This window comes from Nannobrachium achirus, assembly GCF_963921795.1.
Source record: "Nannobrachium achirus genome assembly, chromosome: 17".
NCBI lineage: Eukaryota > Metazoa > Chordata > Actinopteri > Myctophiformes > Myctophidae > Nannobrachium > Nannobrachium achirus.
The window spans coordinates 33,436,348-33,464,156 of NC_137824.1; the positions used below are offsets into that span (position 1 = coordinate 33,436,348).

At 44.0% G+C, this 27,809-nt stretch overlaps 1 protein-coding gene across 2 annotated transcripts in view; it reads left to right on the forward strand.

Moving 5' to 3' along the window:
* arhgef9a (Cdc42 guanine nucleotide exchange factor (GEF) 9a) overlaps positions 1 to 27,809 on the forward strand; it is a 79,791-nt gene that overhangs the window by 3,751 nt on the left and 48,231 nt on the right. The window lies entirely within an intron of this gene.

Consider the following 27,809-nt stretch of genomic DNA (forward strand, 5'->3'; position numbering starts at 1 on the left):
CCCGCGGGTTGGCCGGTCAATAGTGCAGTAGCCAGTATTGCAATATCGCAGGTATTGCTGCAGCCCTATAAAGGAGTTTTTGAACAGAGGTCTTGTGTGAGTATGTTTGGGGCGGCCTGCGCCGGTCCGGTCCTAATCACATTATGCAACAGCATTTATCACAAATGGATGAGTCAGCAGCAGCCCGATAGTGAGGTAGAGACGAGAAAAAAAAACACGGATTCACACACAGCTGGGAATGATTCACACAGGCCAAAGCACCCTCATACACACACACACATGCACCCACACGTGCACACACACACACAAACGCCATTATATAAACACATGCATTCGTCGCCCAAAATTGTCCAACCTTGGCTCGGCCTGATAATCCAGGTACAATGAACGTCTACAATGATAACACAGCATTTGATCAACACTTTATAGCAGTGGTTTACAACCCATTTCACATCAAGGTCCATTATTTATTCTGCATTCGAGATTTAGCCTCTCAGACCCAAAACTCTTTTGTTATCATTGGATAAGATTTCATTCCATGCTGTATTCATGTGGTGCCATGAGAGGGATTACACTCAAAGGTTGACCAAAGTAAAAATGTGTAGACTTCTTGGGAATTAAATAATGCAGATGTTTAACAATAATCTAACCAAACATGAAATGAAATCAAATCCATTTGGTTTCATTTTACACTCTCAAGAGTTAAAGATCTAGGCGGGTCCATTTGGTTGCCAACTCTCCATCACCTAGCTGGGGACCACCTTGAGCCCCCTCAAGGACCACTGGTGGTCCCCGGACCACTGGTTGAAAACCACTGCTTTATAGTAATCTCAGCAGCCATAACCCACAGCGACGCTCTTCAAATATTTTTAAGCATCCTGCGCGATAGAATCACATTTACACTGCATCTAAAGACTCCACCTTTTGCACAAAAATCGTGCATTTTTACCCCAATGTTCCTAGCAGCTTCTCCTGAAGCTATTGTATTCGCACGATGTACACTTTGTAGAAAAGTAATGTGTGGGTTTGCTATGCAAATCTTTCCCCAGAGTGTCTCCTACGCAATTTTCGTCACCAAAGTATCAGGTTACAGTTTGCTTCAGCAGTGACGGGCGCAGCAGCGAGAGCCTAGCTAGCCGAGAGCCTGTATCTTACAAGAAGTTGGCGGCCCTTCGGGCCACTCACATCTAGAGTTCGGCCCACTCACCTCTTCACTGCAACATACTGTCTGTCTGTGTGTGTGTGTGTGTGTGTGTGTGTGTGTGTGTGTGTGTGTGTGTGTGTAGGGGTGTGTGTGTAGGGGTGTGTGTGTGTGTGTGTGTTGCTAAAATGAAAACATTGAAATAATGAAAATAAAACATTGGCAGGCCTATTATAGTAATATTTTTCTTTTCAAAAAACTTTTTTTTTTTCAAAAAACTTTTTTTTCAAAAAACTTTTTTTTTCTCAAAAACAATTTTTTTTCTCAAAAAACTATTTTTTCTCAAAAAAATATTTTTTCTAAAAAAAATATTTTTTCTAAAAAAAATATTTTTTCGCAAAAAAAGAACTACCCATATTTGCCCATTACAAATCCATTTGATTGCTGGTATACCGTGAGGGCCCCCGGAGGGGGCCCGAGCTCTAGATTTGAGGGCCCCCGAAGGGGGCCCGAAATTCTAGTTACATGAATAGATAGAGAGGAGGGGACCACCTTCTATATATATCGCACACACTGTATGCATGCACGCACGCACGCACACACACACACACACACACACACACACACACACACACACACACACACACACACACACACGTATGCACAAACACACCCACCCACCCACACACACACACACACACACACACACACACACACACACACACACACACACACACACACACACACACATACACACACACACACACACACTCACTTTCATGTGCAACTGTGATGTATTCAGGAGTCATCTATGAGTCACTGCATTGACAATTTCATTATTAGCACGGGAATGAGAAGCAGGGGCCAGTAATATCTCTGTCAAACACATTGTGCATGTGCATGTGTGTGCGCGTGTGTGTGTGTGTGTGTGTGTGTGTGTGTGTGAGAGAGAGAGAGAGAGAGAGAGAGAAAGAGAAAGAGAGAGAGAGAGAGAGAGAGAGAGAGAGAGAGAGAGAGAGCGCGCACGTTTTTCTTGTCTCACTGCACGCCTTATTTCAGTATGCTGTCAGAGAAACGGTTTAGAATAGGATGCCTCTCCTCAAAATAGCTGTGCGTGAGTGCATGTGAGTGCACACTCACACGTGTGTGGATGCGTGTGTGTGTGTGTGTGCGTGTGTGCGTGTGTGTGTGTGTGTGTGTGTGCTGTGTGTGTGCGTGTGCGTGTGCGTGTGCGTTTGTGTGTGCGATAGGAAACCTAGACCTCTTCATCACGGTTCATTCAGTGCTGCTGCCAAGCTCCAGGTACATCTCCACAGTGACAGCTCTGCTGCAGTCTGAATGTGAACCACTGACAGGTGTGTGTGTGTGTGTGTGTGTGTGTGTGTGTGTGTGTGTGTGTGTGTGTGTGTGTGTGTGTGTGTGTGTGTGTGTGTGTGTGTGTGTGTGTGTGTGTGTGTGTGTGTGTGTGTGTGTGTGTGTGTGTGTGTGTGCGGGTGTGTGTGTGTGTGTGTGCGGGTGTGTTTGTATTACTATACTTGTGAAGGCCAAATGTGCCTACTAGTATAGTTGAATGTGAGAACCAGTCATTGTTTCAAACAATTTTACGGGTCCCTTAATTCTTTTTGTTTCCTACAGTTAGTTTTTTTAATTATTATTCTTCAAAATATTTTCAAAAAACATTTCCAGAAATGCAACATTTTTGGATGAATTAAAAGTATTCTTTTCAGTAATTTCATGGTAAATCAAAGACAAATCTAAGAAATTCCATACATTAAAAAACAAATGTTTAACAAGTAGTGAAAATAGCCGATCTACAAGCTCACAACGAGGCATGAAGCGACGCGCTGTGAGCTGGTAGATCTGCTGTTTTCACTAGTTTGGGTCCTGGGCGAAAGTCTAATCTCTCTTTTGGGTCAAGGCTAAAAGGTTTGGGAACCACTGGTTAAAACTATATTTTCTAGAGTTAGGCTTATGATTAGGAAAGGATTCAGGGTTTATGATTAGGCCTTTTGGGGTTCATTTTAAAAAATGGCATTCCTAAAATCGCCATCCTAAAACATTTACCGGTCCTCACAAGTATAGTAATATAAATGTGCGTGTGCATGTGAACGTGCATGAGTGTGTGTGTGTGTGCGTGCACACTCGTGCACATATGTGGGTAGGTGTGCGTGTGCGTGGATCTTGCTTTTGTGTCTGGTTTTATTTTTGACTTGTGTGCCAGCATGTGTGCATTTGCATGTGTATCTGTGTGTCCTTGTGTGAGTGTATGTGCGTGTGTGTGTGTGTGTGTGTGTGTGTGTGTGTGTGTGTGTGTGTGTGTGTGTGTGCGTGTGTGTGTGTGTGTGTGTGTGTGTGTGTGTGACACGTGCGTGAGTGTGTGGTGTGTGTGAGAGTGTTATATATATATATATATAGAGAGAGAGAGAGAGTCTCTGGGCTTCTGTTATCTTATATAACTATTATGAGGGTTTCCTTTGCTGCATACAGAAGCCGTTTCCACAGCTTTATTCACATGGCTGCATGTTGGCTGAGTCTCCAGGCGCACGGCGCTATGCTAATGTATTCCTGTCCGCTCTCTGGATGCTACGCTTCGCTCCATGCATGTTTGTGCACGAGTGTACCTGTGTGTGTGTGTGGGGGTGGGTGGGTAGGTACTGTAGGTACCTGTATACCATGTGCAGGCGTGCACTTTGGGGACTGCACATACACTTCTGTTTAATACCCCATTCATGAACACACACACACACACACACACACACACACACACACACACACACACACACACACACACACACACACACACACACACACACACACACACACACACATTTTAACCATTTATTTATGTCCACACAAAGGAGATGCATACAAGGACACAAATAGTTGCAGTAAAGTTACATTTACAAAATCATGGCATGTCTTCATGATACAGTAGCAAGTCTCTTGGTACTCTACGTGTATAAGTAGCAGCGTTTTCACCATATGTAGCGGCTGCCGTTTATAGCGGAGATGGCACAATACTTTGCCAGCCTTTTTGCCTCTTTTTTAGGCATCCCAAGTTGTTGAAACCCTCTAACAACCAGCCTGTGGGTATGTCCTAGGCTGCCAAATATAAAAACAAATAGTCTGCACCTGTAGCCCATCAGCTCTGAGATGGTACTGTATGTAGGAGAGGTTGGTATTTAATGACCTTGGTCATGAAAGCTTCCTCTAGGCTAGGGTCAAAGGTGCAGGCTATCTCTAATACAGACACTTCCCTGGACTCTTCATCAACCACAACAACATCTGGTGTATTAGCTGTCAAAGATGCAAAAATGTCCAAGTGATGAAACATGGATGGAATGACATGGGAATGTTTGTACATTCTCACTGAGGGTGACACACACACACACACACACACACACACACACACACACACACACACACACACACACACACACACACACACACACACACACACACACACACACACACACACACACACACACACATTGCATCCCTGCCACAGTTTGACAGCGGCGGTGAAAATGTGGGTGATTCCAGTGATGTCACACAGGAATCACGATACAGTGATTACCCAGAGGCCCCCTGGGCTCAGCAGTATCAAACTGCATGCTGGGATTGTTCTCCACGGCTGCCCAGGGAATTTCACTCTCCAGTGCTCAGGGTTCAATGCTTGTGTCATAAACACTTTATTTTAATGGTTGGTCATTTGGCACAGTTCTCTCTTTAAGGGTTGAGGCTGTTAACCTCTTAAATGCTTATGCCCTATATTTTTCAACTTTGTCTTATGACAGTTTGGAATGAAAATCTCTGTATGTAATTCTTGTCCCTTTTATGCCCATATATGGAGATCCCTGAGGTCATCAGTATAGGCCCATATATGGGCATGCCCACCTTTGTAGCCCATATATGGAGCTAACTGATTTGTTTGCGCCTGATGACATGACGACACATTGAGGTTACTAGAAGCTCGGCCGCCCTTCGGGCGGCCGAGCGTCTAGTCGGCGACCTGGCCAACTCGGGAACAATGTAAATAGGGAATGAATGCCCCGCCCTTTAATGCAAACCCCATTATACCTGTTGTCATAGGATCCGTTTTAACCATCTGTTTGCGTGTGTCCATTTATGCCCATATATGGAGAGATATGTCTGTCTACGTCCATTTTCTGACATATATGGAGATCTCTGTAGGACCTGGTTTGACCATCTGTTTGCCTGTGCCCATTTATGCCCATATATGGAGTTTGCGACCTGGCCAACTCGGGAACGATGTAAATAGGGAATGAATGCCCCACCCTTTAATGCAAACCCCATTATATGGAGATCTCTGTATCTGTCTGTGTCCCTTTTATGCCCATATACTCTATCTGTGTCCATATTTTATGCCCATATGCCCATATATGGAGATCTCTGTATCTGCCCATATGCCCATATATGGAGATCTCAGTCTGTGTCCCTTTTATGCCCATATATCTGCGTCCATTTTATGCCCATATGCCCATATATGGAGATCTCTGTATCTGCCCATATGCCCATTCTCTGTATCAGTCTGTGTCCCTTTTATGCCCATATACGGAGATATCTGTCATGGAGATCTCAGTCTGTGTCCCTTTTATGCCCATATATCTGTCTGTGTCCCTTTTATGCCCATATACGGAGATATATCTGTCTGTGTCCCTTTTATGCCCATATACGGAGATATCTGTCGGGTCGAGGCAAGGCCCCTGTATTGCCCATATATGGAGATCTCTGTATCTGCCCATATGCCCATATATGGAGATCTCAGTCTGTCGGGTCGAGGCTAGGCCCCTGTATCTGCCTGCAGTGATGTCACAATGACTCAGCGCTTGCGCCCGGCACTGCAGTGATGTCACAATGAGTCAGCGCTTGCGCCGATTTTGCGCCGATTTCCGCATAAGGAGATTCCGAACGTTTCGCGCCGGTTAGGGAAAACCGCGCGTCGGGTCGGGTCGAGGCCCGGCACTGCACTCCATGCCGCGGCGGGGAACGCGCGTGCCGAATCTGAAGCCGGTGGGACGAACGGTTCTCGAGATACGCGGATTACAAACACACACGCAGAGACTTCTCGCATTTATAGATAGATATATCAGCCAATTTTAATATAGGCCTATAGAATAAGTTGTGTGGGATTCATTTCCTTTTTGTTGAACATTTTCGCCTATAAATACAGTACCTACCCAAAATAATGATACTGGGTAGAAGGTGTTTCACAGAGAGAGGCTCAAGCCTGTGGAGTTACATTTGGAGTGACATTTAATCACTGAACACCTCAGCAGAACAGTGGTAGGCGACACGGTCCCAGGTGGAACTAATTTACTATTTACAACCGCTGCTGTATATCAAGTCATTGTACTTTAGTATAGGCTTTTAGAGAAGCTACATTTCTGCAAAAGTGTTGAGGTAACTTATCTTCTACTTGAACAATTGCTAAGAATCATCCATGTAAAGCCATTATGGTAAGAGATTGGCAAACTCAACCTCTCCTCTCCTCTCCTCTCCTCTCCTCTCCTCTCCTCTCCCCTCCTCCTATAAAGTAACGGGACAGAAGCTGTCTGCCCGTGCGGTGTGTCCCGCTAGTTAATCATAATCAGTCATCATCAGTAGCCCTGCAGGCTTCAGGCTGGATGAGGGACCGCATTTTTCTGGCAGCTGCCACTTCCCCTTCGCGTAATTTCGGCGTATTCCTCGCCCTCTGACCCCTCTCTCGCTCCCCCGCGCCGCCCGCCGCGTCGGAGGACACCCTCCATCACGCAGATTACGCAACCCTGTCTCCTCCGTCCGTCCCGCGGTCACCCCCCGAGCGCCGGGACGACGTCATCGCTTCCTCCCCCGACCCTCACTTCCACCACCGACCTTCCTCCTCTCTTCTCTCACATCCAGACTTCTTCTTTCTCTGCATCGCTGCCCCCCCCCCCCCCCCCCCCCCGCGTGTGAAAACACCTGCTTCCTGAGGCTTGTTGATGGGAATTCTTTGTTATTCGGTGGTGTGTGTGTGTGTGTGTGTGTGTGTGTGTGTGTGTGTGTGTGTGTGTGTGTGTGTGTGTGTGTGTGTGTGTGTGTGTGTGTGTGTGTGTGTGTGTGTGTGTGTGTGTGTGTGTGTGTGTGTGTGTGTGTGTGTGTGTGTGTGTGTGTGTGTGTGTGTGGTGGGAATCATTTCACTTCAGTCCAGCAGGAGTTTGGGAAGAGATGATGAGCTGATCTGTGAGAAAAGAGCTATGCTAATTAAACGCATAAACTTGTGGACTGAGGAGTAACATGCGTTGATTTCATTGGGTTTAGTTTATTTTTTTATTATTACAAGCATTGCTGTCATCAGCCGTCAAATGATTATCTACTTTCCGCATGACTTCCCTGTTTTGGGAATGTCATTATGTGTGACACTGAAAATATGGGTGATATTGTATATAGGCGGGTGATATTGAAAATCCACAAGCCGATCCACAAGCTCACGTTGTGATTAACCCAGGTTAACTGTCAGTCGAGTACCACTAAATACTTCATTGCGTTGGGTTTTGCTACAAGCATGAATCAATATTTCTGGGTCACTGCTGAAAAAGTTTGTGCTACCCCCTGACGTTACCTCGAACCAACTCTTCAACCCGAAACGCTGTCTGTCAGCTAGTGCACTCCAGTCCGGTGTGATGCTTTTGAACTCTTGGCAGCGTGCGAGCGGTTAGAATGTAAAGCAGCTCTCTCTGTGAGGAGGATAGGTGAAGCGTTTCATAATCCTCTCTCGCTTTATAGCGTGTGTTCAGACTGGGCTTAGAATGGGATTCTGTCCTCATCTCACCATCCACCACCCTGAGAACAATGGGAAATCTAATAGATAATGTAAAACGGTTATATAACAGTACATGTACATGGAAAGCAGACAGTTAAAGGACTATACCGCCATCAACTGTGGTAAAAGAATTACTCTGATTATTTACTTAAGTACAAGTGGCAATACCTCAATGTAGAACATACTCTGAACATACTCTGTTACAAGTAAAAGTCCTGTATTCAAAACATTTCTTGAGAAAAATTACAAATGTATTAGCATCGGTATTGGCACTGGCATGTTACAGTACCAAATGTACTTGTTATGCAAATCGGCACATTTCACAATCTTATTATTGGATGACTGTAATGAATGTATTGATTAATGTGTGTATCACTTTTATGTTGCAGCTAGATGGGGAGGTGGGGCTGATATTAATTACTTTATATGCTGCAAAGTGATGACACAAAATTAGCAGAAGAAATTGGAACTGTAACACTATGGCATTTACAATAAGCTGATAAGGGGGTGCTCCCTCCTGATTGGCTGAAAATGTGCAACCCACCTGAAAAACATATTTTCTGTTTATTAAAGGCTAGAGAGAGACAGGGAGACACCTGTTACAAACACTCTAGTCCAGGGGTGGGCAACTTTGATGATGGCGAGGGCCACTATATTTCCACCTTCACTCCAGAGGGCCACATTGCATATTGCTACGTGCTACTTTGTCATACCTCATACAAAAGAGGCAAAAATAGCCGATCTACAAGCTCAAAACGCATCGCAGCGCGATGCGTTGTGAGCTTGTAGATCGGCTATTTTTTGCCTCTTTTGAATTGGAATCCTGAATTATTTTATTAGAAGAATTGTTATTTTTTTATTGGAATCCTGAAACGTAACATTTTGATTCAATTTCAAACGCATTTAATTATATACTCATGTTAACTTAATGAACCTATAAATACAAATACATTGGACATAAAACATTTCATTTTCATACTACTATACTAGTCATTAAGCTAATATAGACTGACGGAATTAAAGCAGGTCATGTTTGGAATTGTAACAGCTGAAAGCAATAATATATCAGTATTCCGGTATTAACCGGAGGGCCGCATGTGGCCCACGGATGAGACTAAAATAGTTCTTAAATCTTTTAACAAAGAATGTTTTGTTTTCACCAAACACTTACCCTTTGGATGAGTGGCTGGCATATGCTGGTTTCCTGTATGGGAGACCCTGGTTCGATTCCCTCCAGAAAGCTCTGCCCACATTATCCTGCCTCTCCCACTGCACACTGGTCTCAGTGAAGTACGAATACGTTAAATATGGAAAATGCTAATCTGCTCTAAAGGGGTATTTATTATGCTAAACCTACAGTAAACCTAACTATTAGGGATGCCCCGATCAGGGTTTTTTTGCTCCCGATCCGATACCGATCAAATATTATTGCTTCCGATTCGATCCCGATCTTTCCCGATCCGATCTTTTGGCAAGGCATTAAGAAGAAAAAAAAATTCTATTCATTCTATCACTTGGTTCTCAACCTTTTCAGGCTGTGACCCCCAAAATAATCATATTTTAACTGGGGACCCCCGACCCTGAAGAGTTGAGGAAGTATATTTTGTATAACACGGTTCTATTGTGAAAATAGCAGATCTACATGCTCACAACGCCTCGCAACGCGAGGAGTTGTGAGCATGTAGATCGGCTATTTTCACAATTTCTGGCTTTAATATTTGACAATTTGGCCAATGTTTAATTTGTCATTTTAGAGGTATTAAAAAGTCCTTAATTTTTCACTTTCGAAATGTGCAGATACCCTCTATACACTTAAACTTTATGTTAATTTGTTTACTGTTGAGAGAGAAAACAATGTTGCACATTAAGTTAATCATCTGGGGACCCCCCCAAAATAATTTGAGGACCCCCCTGGGGGTCCCGACCCACAGGTTGAGAACCACTGAGCTAGTTGACAGTGCAGAGAGACATAATTGCCTTCCTTTGATCCATTAGCAAGGGGCCAATTACTACTTATTGGCATCAGCTGCCAGCTGTACACAGAGTCTGACACAATCACCTTCCCTCTGCAGTGCTCTGTCTGTCTCATTTCTCCAAAAGCCCTTGAATATGATTGAAAATGATTAAGGATTACTGTGATTATGGTAAGCTTACATTTCATATCGCATTCACCTTACCTGTAACTTTCAGTACTCCCAGAAAATATTTTTTTGAAAAAAAAAGAAAAAAAAAAAAAAAAACTTTTTTTTTTTTTTTTTGATTTTTTTCCCCCGATCTCCGATCTTATAAAAACGGCCATATCGGCGGCCGATCCGATCACGTGATCGGGATCGGGCAACACTACTAACTATGTATTTTATTATACCAGTCGTAACGGCCAGGTAGCCCTGTGGGGGGGTATGTGTGGGGTGGCCCGCGGTGCTCAGATGAATAATGACACCAATGAGTGTGCTCGGTAGACTCGGCGGATCAGCACAACGGATGCACAGCGATGCACTTGCTTAAGGGTGATTTATACTTCGAAAATAGCCCATCTACAAGCTCGGTGCATCGTGGGCTTGTAGATCGGCTATTTTCGGTGTGTGACACCACCATGCAGCTTAGTATAAATCCTGCATTACTTGTCCTAGCAGCAGCCATCCCTGGCAGAGCTGACTTTGTTTCACACCAAACCACTCACCTGGGCTCCCAATTGACCACGCTTGTGGCCCATCCGGTAATGTAATGGCCTGTCACAAGAGTGAAGACCTGTACTTTCAAGCATTTCTTATATTTTCCTGGTGTTTTTTTATTGTTATTGTTAATATTTTTATATATATTTTACTGCTGAGCTTAGATGTTTTATTTTGGGAGCTCACAGTTGTGTAAAGTAACTAAGTACATTTACTTAAGTGCTGTACTTAAGTACAATTTTGAGGCATTTGTACTTGTACTTGAGTATTTCCAATTTCAAATACTTTTACTTCTACTCCACTACATCTCGGATCCAAATATTTTACTTTTACTCCAATACGTTTATTTGAAAACTTTACTTACTAGTTACTTTGTAGATTTTGATTCTTATTACAAAACATAGATTAACCACTTCAACCCTACATTTCAGATCTACAAGCTCAAAATGCGGCACGATGCGATGCATTGTGAGCTTGTAGATCTGCTATTTTCAAAAGATTTTTATACATTTCAAAACTTGAAACTGTATAATGCATACTTTCTACTTTTGGCCTATACTTTTGTACTTTTAAACAAGTATATTTTGAATTCCACACTTAAACTTGTAGCATAGCATTTCTGCATTGCAAGTATTGATACTTTTACTTAAGTAAAACATGCGAGTACTTTTCCACCACTGCTTTTGGGAGCTCATTACAATGTCCTTTTTTGCAACACCTCTGGGTGTACAGCCTACAGGTACACTTTGTAAGAACTTCACAGGAATGTCACAGGAGCTTAGAGAGCCCACCTTGAAGCCAGCTTCATGGATGTGACTTTAATGGAGATTTCAATTGTTGATGAAGGCTGTTAGAATGAATAGCAGGAGAACCTTGTGTCTCGCAGCCGTCAGCTGAGGAGAAGCATCAACTTCATGGATGGGGAGAGAAATTGAATCGATGGAGACACGACAGAGGGAGTTCAATTAGAAAACATGTAATTATACTAAATCTGCTCTGAATTCGATGCACAGTTAATACATAATTATTATTAAATAGATTGATTGATTGATTGATTGATTGATTTATTGATTGGTTAAACCCAGTTGTAATTCAGCTCAGTTAACGTGTCCACTGTTGAAGTCTTGCTGGAAGATTGCCTGAATCAAGTTGGTTTTGGATTTGAGTGTTCAATTAGGTGTGTGAGTCCTATCTTCCAATTAGATTAAAGGGATATTTCACTTTCAAAAAATACTTTTGGTCATTTTATCGTATAATCAGGCTTTTGGGAACACTCTGGACAGTTTTTAAGTTGCTTAATTCAGTATTTACATAATTGATATTGATTTTATCAGACACGCCCCCTTCCTTTACAAACCCATTGTAACTTCAAACTCCATTTGAACCATGATAGATTCATCGAAAACACCTATCCTTGGTTCTGGACGTGTTTTTTCAATTACTTTTTTCATTTATTTTATTGATTTTTTTATTGTATAGATTGTTTCCCTCCAAAATAATTATTTAAAATAAATGAAATCACCAGATTCTATTATGCTATGGGTTTGAAGGGAGCATGTCTGATAAAATGAATATCAAATATCTAAATAATGAATCAAAAGCCTGATGAAATGAACAAAAGTATTTTTGAAAGTGACTGAAAGAGGGTAAAGAACAGCTTGTTATCTCCATATTGTGTGCTCCTACATTACAAGATGATCACGGCCGACAGGCTGTTTTCAGAACTGCCAGATTCTCCGCTTCTGGTTCGGATTATGCAACGTGATTAAGGGATGATGATGATGACGATGATGATGATGATACAAGTTGATATACTTTCCCCTCATTTCAAGCTATGTTTAGACATAGATGTAGCGTCCTCCTCAGCTTTCCCTTTCATGTATATAGGCTGTTAAACTGGTCCACTGGGCAGACAGCACAGCAGGAAGGCTGCCTGTGATGAAGGAACATAGTCTCAGGGCACGGTTATCCTCCTCCGCTGTCTGGGGAGCAACGCGCAAGTTGGACAACTGGTTCATCATGAAAGAGAATTCATCTTCACTTTCTCCCGTGGCTGTTCAGCGTGTTCCCGCAGCAACAGCTCCACCCCCACACCCTTCTCCGTGTTTTCATCTACGACGCCCGCCTTCCCCTACTCATCCAGCGAGTCATTGTTCCTGACTGGGAAATCGAAAAAGGCAGGAGGTAATGAAACTATAATGAACGCGTCTGCTGATGTTGGGGTTCTAGTTCCTCTCCTCGCAAGCCTGGAAGACCCAGATTGTCATCGTCTACCCTGGTGTGACCTCCCACCACATGTATCTAATCTTCATCGCCCTGTCTCTCTCTCTCGCTCTCACTCTCTGGACATTCCCTATATGCTCTGACCTAGGGATGTCCAATATTATCGGCCTCCCGATATTATCGGCCTAAAAATGTATATCGGAAAATATCGGTAGGCCTATTGTTTTTTTGTTAATTAATCTAGGAGTTATTACCGTATGGTGTGTGATATATTTTTGAAATTTAAAGGTGTATTCAGTGATAATGAAAGTGGCCGGGGGTCATCTTGTCCCTTACTGGCCTTACAGCGTGGAAATGTTTAGTTTTTTATAGATTATTTACACCATTATAATGTTGTCGTTTTGATCATTAGAACCAATCACTGAATATCGGTAGGCCTACGTCTCCAGCTTCAGGATATGTATGATACTGATTTACTACCAGACTGTGGCATTTTATGAGTTCAGTGGTTTACAATCTAGGCATTTAGCAGACGTTCTTAATTCAGAGCGACTGTGGTTCTCAAAACTTTTATTTTGACCATCATAACTAAACATCATAACATAACTATGGCCATACTCTACCCTGATTGGTCGAGGACTGGCTGGCCACCTCTGAAAACTGAATCTAGCTATGCTCGTAAAACGGGCCATGGTGGAAGTCCTTATATGGTCAGCACACAGTCTAGTGAGGAGAATGGATGGAAAATGTACCAATTATATTTTTATTTGAATGAAATACAATCACTGAATATACCTTTAAGCTTACCATAATCACAACAATCCTTAATCATATTCCATCATATTAAAGGGCTTTTGGAGAGAAATGAGACAGACTCCAGTCACTTTCAAATTAGAGCACTGCAGAGGGCAGTTGTGTTTGTCTGTGTCCAGGTGCCACTCGTTGGTGCTCGTTAATGTTATATGCAGCAAAGCCATTATGCTTCTGCACTGTGAAATAGGCCTACATCTAATCTAAGATTGGGTCTCAAATGACCAGAGTCCCGGGAATCACTTCATTTAAAACCTAACAACTATCACTATATTAGATTAGATTTATTAAATATTATATTGATACTCTTGCTATTTTATTGTATTAGATATGTGATGTTATGTGACAATTAGTTGACTTTTGGTGAAAAAAAAAACTCTGCATATATCGGTATCGGTTATCGAGTTGGACAATATATTGGATATATTGGTATATTGGTTATAGGTAAAAAAGTCAATATCGGACATCCCATTCCCTACTCTGACCCACTGACTAGCCTTTGCGCCGGCAGCCAGGCCCGGGCTGAACGAAGCAACAGCTGATGCTTGAACAATGGTGACAGAGCTCGCGTTTCAGGAAAAGCTGGGCGTTTTATTTTTAGATTGCTTTTCGTGGCGGAGGGCCCCGAGAGGAAACAGGAAGTCACCGTGGTTGCCATAGGGACAGGAGGGGAACAAAAGAATTTTGAACCGAACAGAGGGGAAATGGGTGTGGTGGACTCTCCCTTTGCCATCAGCCGGCCGCCCGCCCGCCACAAATAGACTTAAAAACCACTTGAAAGATATATATTTTGTTAACTGAACTTCTCCTTAAATTTACACTATCTCTTAGCTGAAAGCGGCCGATTGACAAGATCACAACGTGTCCCGTTGCGCCGCTTTGTGAGCTTGTAGATCGGCTATTTCACCAAAACCGCCACCTATACCAATAGATGGAGATTAAAGGTTGCATACCAACAAGTGCTGATCTAAGGTCAGATATAGTCACTGTCGGGCATAAACCTCGTATCTCCAAGTTTCAAATTTGTAGTTTTTTTTGTAAAGTAAAGCCCTGCTTCATCATATAAGACTGTCGCACAAAACTAGCAAAAATGGCAGATCAGTAGATCAGCTATTTTCACAATTTTAAATCATTTTTTAAATGATAAATACAAAACGAACGGTTTTGAACATACAAGGTTTCCAGGCCTCACGTCATTTGAAACACATTTATACATATATATATGAGTACGGTATATGAGTAGTAGATTTCACACAATGTACCAGTATTTTTTTTTTTTACTACATAACATTTATTTCTTTTTGGCGCGCTTGTGTAGCAATCAAACTAATGAATAACGAGTAATGAATCGATGAACGTTACAAGCAATTCAGAGAAGTGTGAGAAAATAAGGCCGCGCACGCAGAAAGGGGGGGGAAGTCCTTGTTAATTAAGGTCTGTACCGTTAGTCACTTGGCTCTTACTTCTCCGTTGAACCAACAAGCGGAGGGAGAAGACGCCGTATCTCCCGTCATCGCAAACAGAGTGCTAAACGCATTTCCTCGCATCATCTTCAGCCTTAATGAGTGGTGATGTCACCATTATTGCAGCACTTCAGTTGCTTCCTGCCATGGATTCCGCTGGGTATTCTGGGTAGCTGCTGCCCCCCGGGCACAGATCTGAGACCAGCGCGCCACCATTGGCATGAAGGGGGAGGGGCAGTGGTGGAGAAAGTACTCAGATGTTTTACTTAAGTAAAAGTATCAATATTGCAATATGGAAATACTCTGTTAGGGTGCCCTCACACCAAAATACCTATGAGAGTGGAATCCACGTTATGCCAATGCATTTCAATGAGAGTGAAGTGGTTTCATGCCAGCAGAGGATTTCTGCAAAAAACGCTCCCTTCTCATTGAAATGCATTGGCGGAACGCAGATTCCACTCTCATAGGTATTTTGGTGGAGGGCACCCTTAGGCTACAAGTAAAAGTCTGGAATTAGAAATGTACTTGAGGAAAAGTACAAAAGTATTGGCCTCAGAATGTACATAAAGTACCAAAAGTAAAAGTGCAAAATGTTTGAAAATAGCACATCTACAAGCTCACAATGCGTCGCATCACATCCTATGTATAAAAGGGGGTTAAAGTGATTTATGTATGTTTTATAATATTATATCTGCAAAGTAACTAGTAACTCAAGTTTTCGAATAATTGTAGTGGAGTAAAAGTACAATATTTGGATCCGAGATGTAGTGGAGTAGAAGTAAAAGTATTGGAAACTGGAAATACTCAAGTAAAGTACAAATACGGTACCTCAAAATTGAACTTAAATACAGTACTTGAGTAAATGTACTTAGTTACTTTACAGGGAGTCAATGCACTGGAGTAGAAGTGTAAAGTAAATGGAAATACTCAAGGAAAAAGTTAAAGTACCTCAAAGGTGTACAACAGCAGTACAGTAGAGTACCTCTGGGGGGCGCACCCAACTGCTGTGGATCTGCAGGCACATGCATTCTTTCACCCTACTCTCTCTCTCATTAGAGAGCTTTGCAGCGCTCCTACCAAGCTCTTGATGTAAGATAAGGCACATCAGAGAACATTAAAGGGCCTCTTAAACCATATACTTCATTGACTGAGGTCCCCCAGGGGTCTGTACTTGGCCCCCTCCTTCTGTGCCTCTACACTACATTACGATTAGCGGAAACTCTTATTCAGAGCGACTAACATGTGCGGAAGGAAGCAGAGTAAGCAGAGCAGGACCAACACGTATGCACACACACACACACACACACACACACACACACACACACACACACACACACACACACACACACACACACACACACACACACACACAGACACAGACACGTATATACTGTATATATACACACCTATATACTGTATATGCACACACCTAAAAGAAGGCACCCTATGCAGTATTTGTATTGTATTGTAAATGTATTTTACTGCTGTTTTTGGGGGGTTGGAGGGCAAGTTGTTGCTTTAATGTTGAGGAGCCAAAACATAATACAAATTTCACTCTCTACTTGTGCAATGTACATTTAGACGCTGTCGGGCAGAAGTCAAGAGCTGTTACTTTAAATAGCAATTTGCGCTACTTTTACACAACACTGGACAAATAGGGCAGTAATTTATGTCAGGGACGGGGACATAAAAAGCTGAAATATGGAGATTTTGCCCGACTGAGGCGACAGAGGTGTCAATTGGGTATGGCAAGATATGACAGCAGCCATACCTTGGCTATAGGGAGGAAAAAATTAAATGTACTTCTTAAAATAAATTCATCATGCCTGTTGCTAAGGTATGGCAACATGACTGGTGTCTTGCACGCGCGCGAAGCCAGTCATGTTGCCATACCTTAGCTTTTTCTGAACTGACGCCACTGTGAGACAATATTGAACACTATGCTTGACCTCCTTCTGTGTGCTCCTCACCTATACCTGCACGCTCATTTGAAGTTCCCTACTTATTTACCCCGACACGGATTGGGCGTGGTGGGACGACAGGAGGACATTTTGACAAAGTCTCTGTGCTGTATCTACGTATGAATGCATTAATATTGGTGTCTCTGTCAATTTGCACTTTCAGATGTGACCTTTGTTGTCTAAATGTCAGGGAGGTTGGAGAGGAGGCCCACAGAGATAAGGCGGACTTATGTAATCTGCTCACTGCAGTCCGTACCCACGTGCACACGGGCGCACGCACAGACACACGCACACACACACACACACACACACACACACACACACACACACACACACACACACACACACACACACACACGCGCACAAACGCACACACAAAGAGGAGAAAAAAAGCCTGTTTGAGGCCAGTTGGCATATCGTCAGCATCAGGCACAAACCTTGTATCTCCAATCTCATCTTTTTTTTCTTTTCCCCTGTAAGTGAATTCTCTACTTCAGTGTTTCCCAAACTTTCAAATGTCAAGGTCTCCCCTTAACTCTTGACCGTGTACAAATGAACCCTTTAGGGTCCATTTGGTTCCATTTGTATACTGTCAGAGTTACAGATTCGTAAGGGTCAATGTAGACCCCCATAAAGGAACCTGCAGAATCCCTGAAATACACTTTGAGAACCAACTGCCCTACAGCCTACTTCGTCTTAAAAAAATAGCAAAAATAGCAATAATAGCCATTCTTCTGTTGTGAGCTTGTCGATCGCTATTTTCGAGTCTGTCTGTGTGTTCTTTGAATCTATAGCCAATGAAACATATTAATACAAGCTTGTGAATAATAACTACATGGATCAATTGGAAAACAGGTTCTTTTTTCCATATCGTTGATGTCCAAAACCGTTCGTTTTGTATTTATCATTATAAAAATGATTTAACAGTGAAAATAGCGAGGCGTTGTATGCTTGTAGATCAGCTATTTTCACTCGTTTTGTGCGACAGTCTTGTGTGATGAAGCAGGGCTTTAAAGTGACGGTTTTGGACATACAAGGTTTCCACCCGATAGAGACAATATGACGACCCGTCCAGCTCTCTCTGCTGCTCTCACTGAAAGCCTTCTGGAGCGCTGGCTTTTATCAGCGTGTACGTGTAAATTATTGATGGCGTTAAAAATACTGATATGGACTACTGTACTTCTTCAGCTTCATTTTTAAAAACTTAGATTGTTTGATCTGTCCCAGAGTGCTCTCTATCTCCACTGAACGTGAAACGCTGGAGCTGGTTGTGTGTGTGTGTGTGTGTGTGTGTGTGTGTGTGTGTGTGTGTGTGTGTGTGTGTGTGTGTGTGTGTGTGTGTGTGTGTGTGTGTGTGTGTGTGTGTGTGTGTGTGTGTGTGTGTGTGTGTGTGTGTGTGTGTGTGTGTGTGTGTGTGTGTGTGTGTGTGTGTGTGTGTTGGGAGGGTGTCAGTGAGGGTTTCTTGCATGAATTCATTCATGACCATCTTGGGCGCCCCTCATGTATATGCCAACAGTGTGTGTGCGCTGTGCTCGCGCATGCGTGTGTGTTGGGGGTTGTGAGATTCCTTTGCACAGATTGTCATCTTTGTGTGCACGTGTGCTTGTGCGCGCTTGTGTGTGAACACACGTGTTTTTGTGTGTTGGCATCAGTGAGATTTTCTTGCGTGAATTAATCATCTATTTTTGGTAAGGTTTATTTTTTTCTTGTTGCATTTTATGCTTTACTTAAATATAGGAGAGTGTAGGGAGACGGGGCAGAGAGAGACGTGAGAAATGACGGCTGTTGAATTCATAGCTCTTCGTGACTCATAAGGAGCATATGGATCGTGCATTAACTGGCTGTGCTACCAGGCTCCCCCCATACATGAACATCTTGCGCGGCCCTCGTGGATGTGCCCACAATGTGCGCACGGCGCTGGCACCCAGGCTACAGGCATGGATGGACTCGGGTGCAGCACAGGAAGCCCGGTCTGGAGTATCGCAGCGAACATGCAGGCCAGATTTAAGAACGTACACTTGCCAGCAGTGCCAATGCACAGATGGACTGTCGCTTGCGACGTCAAACCGGAACTGTGTATCATTCATTTTAGTAGTCTTTTTGGCAACACCTCTCGTTGCTCTGTTGTCATCATTTGTCTATACGGAAATCCCACTCAAAAAGGAAAGCTGCAGGGTCCAAACGCTATTTTGGGATGGAAAGGATCATTTGGAATGCAAGAACAAGTTGTCAGAAACTGCATTTGTTGTTGAAATATAACAAATGTATTTCCAGTACATTTCTAGTGTCTGGGGCAGATTGATTGAATACTTTAATATCAGAAATGCAGCACACTCAACATAGACAGACACTCACAAATAAATAATGATGTATAATAATGTTTAGAGAAGTTGTCAAAAAACACATTTATTGTGACAAATATTATATCAAAAATAAATGTTTAATGGAAAAGGTTACACAGTATAACTGTAATAACTCCTGCTTTGTGATTGTTGTGAATTCGTATGAAAATCTGCAGATCATGTCCATCCGTCCCGGCGCCTTTTAGGGTGAGGTCGCTTCTTGCCCTCAGGGCATCTTACTGGTTTGTGAACTGAAGATAATACGTGCCCTATTAGTTTCTGCAAGATTCACAGAGCTACTAATATTTTGAAAGACATTTTTACTTGCTTGTACAGTGCTTATTGTCTCTGAGTCTCTGACGGGCCGAAGGCATGGGGAGACTTCTTTTTCATGTTTTGTCCATCCGTCCGTCCATCTGTTACCAGCTAATATCTGGCTCTGTTTGCCCGGTAGCAGCCAAACTGTGCACACACACTCCCTGGATGCCAATTCAGAACCACTGACCCACATTTTTCACATGGACCTGTTCTAGCGCCACCATGAGGCCGACTTTGCCTCATGGTGGTCAAGATTGGCTTTCAAAGTTTGCAGGATTGGTTCGTTTTGAACAAAAGGCCTCAATGAACATCATCAATCAATCAATCATGAACACAGTGTGCAATTTGATGAAATGTTGCATGCACATTCCCAATAGGCAGATGAATAAATTCCACAAATCAGCCTCATGGTGGCACTATAACAGGCTGATTCGTGTTTTTACCTATAAAGGGGGTTCCACATGGTATGCGGTTGCCGTCGGGGCTGCCGCTAGGATCGGCAGTGGCCGCACCACGGTGAGACACAAACACACTCGCTCAGTGAGTAAACGCCGCGCGGTATTTCACAAAGATGAACACAATCCATCTCTCACCGCCCGCGTACGCATGCACAAACGAGCACGCTCGCGGGGATTTCACGGGACCGCGCCCGCTCGCCTCGCCGCCCCAAAACTTCGCTGCGCGGCCGAAAAAGCCACCCGCCTCTCATTGAAAATGAATTACTTGCAGGCGGTGACTGCGTACCGTGTGGAACCCCCTTTAACTCTACTGATCAATGTCAAACTTTGTATGCGCACTCCCTTCAGATTTTATCCAAATTTCACGCAAATCGGCACACATGATCTCTATAGTCTTGTGATTCTGATCCGTTTTATTTTCCATATTCCATCCATCGTGATTGGCTAAGATTGACAGTTTGCAGGAGTGTCGTGTTTTGAACAAAATGCCGCAAATTGTGAATGCAGCGTCCAATTGCAGTGAATCTTTGCATGCACATTCGCACAACGTTGAGGAACAAATGCCACCCTTTTAACATTGCCTTATTATAGCGCCACCAGGAGGCCGATATTTGCAAATCGATTTATTTTTATATTAATCCTCCAAACATCATGCAAATCGGTACATTATCTTCATAGTCAAGGGATCTGTCAGATTTTTGTGTAGAAAAAAAAGTGTAGATAGTGTAGAATGCAATACAATTGATTATTTAAAAATACATATGCTACAGGGTATGAACCATTATGTGTATGAGAATATTAAGGATCTGTCATCGTGCTAGACAGACCATCGACCGATAATATTTAATTAAGCTGAGTGTCTATCAGAGAAGGCCCATGCAATATTGCATCAGCATGTGTGTAGGCTGCATGTTTGTGTGTAGCCTATAATATATTAGGGCACTAATATGGTCTCCTTGTGTTTAGTGGTCAGTAGTAGGGCATTCACGAATAGTGATTCTTAGTATTCGAATTATTCGACCTCAAAGTATTCGAATAGTCGAATATTCGACAGGACTGGCGAAACTGTCAAATATTAAGTAAGCAAGAGGCGAACATTATATTTATCTGTGGAACTGAGTCATATTAAATGTAATACCTACAATTCCAAGTGCTTGTCAGGGTGGGGGTCCCCAGTTAAAATATAAAATATGTATTTTATTTTGGGGGTCACGGCCTAAAAAAGGTTTGAGAACTATTGACAACTCATTCTTATGACTTCCTATCTAGCCAAGCTTTATAAATTATATATTTTTGAAAGAGAAAAAATAAATAAAAATAAAAAAGCGAATATTTGACTTCGCTGAACAACGTCGATTAGTGACTTTGATATTCGAATATTTGGTGAATGCCCGAATAAATTGTTTATAGACAATCAACGTGTATGTATATATAATCTGAATGATGCATTTGTAATATGTACCATATTGTGTGTCTTATTCACCACGTGTGTAGCCTATAATATATTCTGCTGTGGAGATTGTGCATTTTTAGTTCAAGGAGGAGCCCTACATGTGCGTGTGCTCGCTGCAGGCGAGACAGTTAGAACAGTGTGACTTTGGCAGATGATCAAGAGATTATATCGGGGGATATCTGATCAATACGTGCCCAGTGGCCACCGAGAATCTGGCAGTGAAGGTGTGACAAAATATGATCAGTCTGAGGAAAAGCACATCCCATTATTCTGAGTCTTTCCGACTCCTTCAACGGCGTGGCTGCCTGCTTGTTAATGGTGAATGATAAATCACTGTGGGGCATGGTGATATTTTTAGACAGGGGGCGAGAGACGAATGAGGTTATGATTCTGTGGTGGATACAGTCAGTCAGGGAGGGGGCAGGTACTGTAGGTTGGAAAGTAACTAAGTACATTTACTTGAGTACTGTATAGCCTACTTAAGGTATTTGTACTTTCCTTGAGTATTTCCCATACTTTTACTTCTACTCCACTACATCTCAGATCCAAATATTGTAGCCTACTTTTACTCCACTACAATTATTTCAAAACTTTTAGTTTGTAGATTGTGATTATCATCACATAACATATTTCGACCTTTTGAAAATGGCAGATCTAGATCTGTTAATTTCAAAAGATTTGTTATGGATTTTACACATTTGAAAACTTGTGAAATGGGACATTCTGCACAATGAGGACTTTCTACCTTTGGTACTTTGAGTACATTTTGATGCCAATACTTTTGTACTTTTACTCAAGTACATTTAGAATTTTCACTTGTTGTAACAGAGTAGGCCTACTGTACTTCTGCATAATGCATTGCAGTATCGATAGCCTACTTTTACTTTCACGTAAAATTATTTGAGTACTTTTCCCACCACCACTGCCCCTCCCCTCGGCCTGCATGTGATGATGGCTGAGGCTGCCGGCCGACACACACAGGCAGCAGCTGAGCTGAGAGAGAGAGAGCATCAGTATTCATGCAGGACCGCCTCTCTCTCTCTCTCTCTCTCTCTCTCTCTCTCTCTCTCTCTCTCCCTCCCTCTCTCTCTCTCTCTCTCTCTCTCTCTCTCGCTCTCGCTCTCGCTCTCGCTATCTCTCTCTCTCTCTCTCTCTCTCTCTCTCTCTCTCTCTCTCTCTCTCTCTCTCTCTCTCTCTCTCACTCACTGCCTGCTGCTGTCCGGAAGGCTGGCTCTCTGCTCTGGCTCCGGCGGCCAGAGGAACCAGCTTGTGCACACAGCCGTTCCGCTGCTTGTGTGAGGAGGCTTTGAGAGAGATATTGGCCTGTGTGTGTGTGAGCGAGCGAGCGTGTGTGTCAGTGAGTGTGACAGTGTCGGCGTGGGGGAGGAAGAGTCGAGCACCATACGGGTGTTGACTTGCGGGGGGACTGATGATGATGATGATGGTGAGGATCTTATGATGACATACTGATGCTGATGTTCCCCATGCCCTTTATGATATGCAGCGCGTAGTGTGAAGAGGGGGTAGAGGAGGAGACATCATTTTTTATTTTTATTTTTATATATTTTTTTCTTCCTCGATCTCTCGTGTCTTCACGGGTAATGGTGGATATCTGGGCCGCTGTCGCGCTGAGTCCCGGCGGCAGCCGCCACCGCTGCTGGTGAGAGAGCGTAGCCTACCTCTTTCTCTCTCTCTCTCTCTCTCTCTCTCGGCCATGGTGGCCTTGGACGTCCAGACGTGCGCGGTGTTCATGGTGATCGCGATTCTGGTGCTCGTGAACGTGGTGCTGATGTTCATCCTCGGTACTCGTTGAATGGATCCGCGCTGCTACCGCCTGGGCCCCGGTCCCGGTGGGCCCGGTCCCGGTGCCGCCGGTGGCTGCGGCGGGCCGCTGTGCGCGGCGGCGGCGGCTCCAGCTCCGCAGCGCCGGAGAGGAGAGAGGCGGGCGGTGGACGCGCGGTCGTGGAGAGCAGGGACCCCCGGCGGCGGCGGCGCTTCACCGTGGCTGCACGTTGAAATGAACGACGTTGGTACAACCATAATGTATTTCTATCTATCTCTACCCCCCACCCCCCATTCCTCCCGTTCTGTGTTGTGTCCCGTTTGTGACCGCTGGTTGGTTGGTGGTGTCTGGTGCTCGTCGTAGTTGTGCGGTTTCAGGTGTGATGTGTTTTTTTTGGGGAATTCACATCCCCTGTAATAGCCATAAATAATGATGTCTCCCCCCTCCTCTCTACGTCGCTCTCCCTCTCTCCTCCTCCATGTTGTATCATGTCAAGTGTGCATCAATGGCTTGGTTTTTGTCCATGGAATCGTGCATTTCTTTTTGTGCGTACTGTATTGCGTCATCTTTCAAAATAGGATCACCCTTGTTTTTTTTTTATCCCGACAATCCTGCTGCGTCAGGACAGGACTTGTTTTCACAGTGATGGGAAACAGAAAACTGAAGCTGCAGCATCCCCAGCATCCCCAGCTACCACCGGTATGCAGCAGGGCTCCTCTCTGTAGTAGAATGTGATTATTTTGTTAAGGAGAAGTGGCGCATTGGAGTGGTTTCTGCTCACGGTTTAGGATCAAAGACATTCTTAAGGATCACCTTTAAGCTCGGTGGTAACCAATAGCAGGCCAGGCCGGGCCTAATAGAGGGAGGGCCTCCATCAATTCAGGTTTTCCCCCATTTTGGATGCATGCAGCTCCATGGTTGAGACTCGATTCTCAAACTCCCATTTTATATAATGTTAGTGTGTCCACAACCAGAACTCTCTCACCATTCATTTGCTGTGATTTAAAGCTATACTGTGTAAGATGCTCAACTAGTGGTCAGTAGCCCTATAGCAAACCGCGGTCGCGTTCGCGTCTTTCGCCCGTTTTTCGTACCTTCATACCCCCGCGTCTGCCTCCACAACGCCGAGAGCTATCTTTAGAGGGGTCCCTGGTTCCTGTGCGTTCAGGCATTCCGGAGAAACGGACTACTTCACCCTGCCTGGTAGGCGAGATTACCTTTTGAGTAAAGAGACACACGGGCGACTACAAATATGGCGACCCCACTTCAAGATGCGCTGTGATTGGCCGGTAGTGTACCATGTGTGCATGATCGGCGATGTGATTGGGCAACGTATACACAACGTATACACAACGTATACAGATGATGCAGATTACGTCATTTTGGCGCGAAATCCGGTCCACGGCCAGGATCATAGAAAACATATAAAGAGAAGGCTTCAGAAGCTGAAAATAACGGAGTGGGTGTTCTAAAACTTTAGCGATTTAACAGTTAGGACAATTTTAAGATTTGTTTTATAAAAAAAGTTACATGGTACAACTTTAACGGGCGCGCATGTCGATATGTCGATGTCCCGTAACCATTGTTTCGAGGTCCCGGTAGTCCGAGGCTAACCTGCCGACGCAGGTGAACGCTAACCTGCAGACGCAGGTGAACGACGCAGGTGAACGCTAACCTGCCGCCGCAGGTGAACGACGCAGGTGAACGCTAACCTGCTAACGCTGGTGAACGCTAACCTGCTGATGCTGGTGAACGCTAACCTGCCGACACCGGTGAATGCTAACCTGCTGACGCTGGTTAACGCTAACCTGCCGACGCTGGTTAACGCTAACCTGCCGACGCCGGTGAATGCTAACCTGCTGACGCTGGGTGAACACTAACCTGCCGACACAGGTGAATGCTAACCTGGTAAATGCTAACCTGCTGACGCTGGTTAATGCTAACCTGCCGACGCAGGTGAACGCTAACCTGGTGAATGCTAACCTAAAGCCTAAACGTAACCCTTACCCTATAACCCTAACTGGACTACTGGGACCTCGAAACAACGGAACATCGAAATATCGAGATTTTGCCATTTAACGGTCACCTGTTATGGGGGGAGCCCTCACATTAAAATGTAATCGGTGTCCTCCATCCCTTTTTACGGGTGGGGGGTGGGTGGGGGGGGAATCCTGCAACGTGGAAAAGACATTTCCATTTCTTTGTTATAATCTAATACAGCACTGGCGGCAGGTGTCATGAATGTTGCATGGATGTCAGAAAGGGATATGCTAAAAGCCTGTCCCTACGCTCCTATTAATAGACCTTCACAGGACCCACTGGCTTTTGAAGATTTGTGTTCTCTCTCTCACACTCAAGACTAAGTGCTGAGAGAGAGAGAGAGAGAGAGAGAGAGAGAGAGAGAGAGAGAGAGAGAGAGAGAGAGAGAGAGAGAGAGAGAGAGAGAGAGAGAGAGAGAGAGAGAGAGAGAGAGAGAGAGAGAAGAGAGAGAGAGAGAGAGAGAGAGAGAGTATACATGTGAGTGTGTTTCTAGGTAAGTGGTAACTGTTGTCCTATAGGTGCAATATGAAGTGTGTGTACACATGCATTGGCATGTGTTTTCATCAGTGTGGCAGCAGTGGCATGGCACACACACACACACACACACACACACACACACACACACACACACACACACACACACACACACACACAACACCTCTCCCAGGAGCTAGAGAGCCCCTGGAGGACTGTAAACTAGGGCTGTCACAATTATGACATTTTACATGACGATTCATTGTCACTCAAAATAATTGCGATTAACGGTTTCATTGTGTTTTTGACGTTGGCAATACGATTTCTGTTTGGCTTGTAGGCTTTGACGTTGCACATGGCAGATGCCAGATATGACACATAACCTAAATATACAAAGAAATTAATGACATATCTGACAACTATACTTTATAAAAAGAACATTGATAGTGGAAATAGCCAATCTACATGCTCACAACGCATCACATCGCTTGTAGATCTGCTATTTCTGCAATTTGAACATTTCTCAAGATGGAAATTATTATGACGATTATGCAAAATGATTGCGATTGCCTCAAATAATTGCGATTAGACGATTATGTAACAATTGTGACAGGCCTATAGTGCATTGATTGGCATGTGTTTTCATCCGTATGGCAGCAGTGGTACAGCACACACAGGGAGCCCCCTGGAGGACTGTAAACATGATGTTGTCATGCACCGGGGTGGCGTGCACATTGCTTATGTTTTGGCCGGCAATGCATTGACGACAGGCCCCTCCAAGCCCCTTGAGTACTATGCGTTGGTATGTGGTAGTGGGTGTTTGTTTGTATGTGTGGGAGCCTCCCCTGTGTTGTTAACACATTTGCAACAATCCCCCCCGAGGCAGGTGTGCCTCTTTAATAGAGCTCAGAAGTGTCAGAGTGTGGAGAGATGGCTGCATGTGTCTTGAGTGTGCGTGTGTGTGTGAGCGAGGCCATGGCATGTTCATGTATCTCAATGTGTGTGCATGTGTATTTCTCACCGGTTTGAGGCAGAGCGCCTGTGATTGGCTCCCGGACTCGCGGCATAAGTGTATTACATAACACCGTGGTTGGCAGACACAGGGAGAGGAGGACGGGAGCGCGAGACTCTCACTCGGTGTGTGTCGGAAAAAGACGAGCCTCTTTTCTGTGGAATTACAGCACCTCCACTTCTCCAGGGCTGAGAGGACGCGGCGATGGCAATGCTGCCTTCCAAAGGGATTTGATTATAATGATTGTGTGAGCCGGGCTTTTCCCATGCATACGCTCTACGCAAGCTCGCACGGCACAAACATGGTAAGGCTGACTCGAGGAGGCATGTGTGTGTGTGTGTGTGTGTTTATTTATTTTGTTTAGCTCAGGGATGCTGTTAGGTTTTTTTTTTCCCTTTTTGGTGCAGCTGTGGTGTGCAGTGCTGTGGCTGGATAGAGCAGGAGGATGTTGGAATGCAGTGATGCTGCCAGTGCAGTGAATGCTGATGTGCTGTGGTGCAAAGATGATATTAGCAGGGGAGAGAAGGGAACACACAAGACTTGGACTGTTTACCTCTTCGGCGCTTCTTAACGTACAAGAGGCAAAGGGGTTAGTCTTTTTTTTCCCTGTGTATATCATTTATATGATGCATGTACAGTATGTCCATGCGAGAGGGGAAGTGGATTCCTCTGCATTCATTTGCATTGACCCAAATAGAGGGGTTTGCGGTTTGGGGGACTGGTGCCTTCTTCACCCTCCGCTCCTTTGATGTTGTAACTGCAGTGTAACCATGACGATTATACCCGGGTCATCACTGCCAGCAGACACACCGGTAATGAACAAGGTGTCGAGGGCTGACTCTTTTTAAGTGTAG